The sequence below is a fragment of the Chrysochloris asiatica genome, unplaced genomic scaffold, assembly GCF_000296735.1.
Source record: "Chrysochloris asiatica unplaced genomic scaffold, ChrAsi1.0 scaffold00462, whole genome shotgun sequence".
In the NCBI taxonomy this organism is placed as follows: domain Eukaryota; kingdom Metazoa; phylum Chordata; class Mammalia; order Afrosoricida; family Chrysochloridae; genus Chrysochloris; species Chrysochloris asiatica.
Window position 1 is genome coordinate 353860 of NW_006408980.1, and position 510 is coordinate 354369.

Genomic DNA, 510 nt, shown 5'->3' on the forward strand with positions numbered 1-510 from the left:
TTTGAACTGCAAGGTCAGCGGTTCAAGCTCACCAGCAGCTCCTTGGAAACCCTATACGGGAGATGCGGAGGTGGGTTCCATTTGGTCAGCTTTCTCTCACTGGTTGGAGAGGCATCCCAGCGTAGCGTGGTGGGGTAAGGTGTCACTGTGAAACCTTTTGAACTGCAAGGTCAGGGAGACGAGGATGTGTGTTTTATTTGGTCGGCTTTTTCTCACTGGTTTGAGAGGCTTCCTGGCATAGCACGGGGGGTTAATGTGCCACTGTAAAGCCTTTCAAACTGCAAGGTTGGTGGTTTAAGCTCACCAGCCACTCCACGGAAACCCTATATGGGCGATGCCGAGGCGTTCTATTTGGTCGGCTTTTTCTCATTGGTTGGAGAGGTGTCCTGGGATAGCGCGGCGGTTTAAGGAACCACTATAAAGCCTTTTGAACTGCAAGGTCGGTGGTTCAAGCTCACCAGCCACTCCTCAGAAACTCTACACGGGAGACGTGGATGTGCCCTCAGAAAC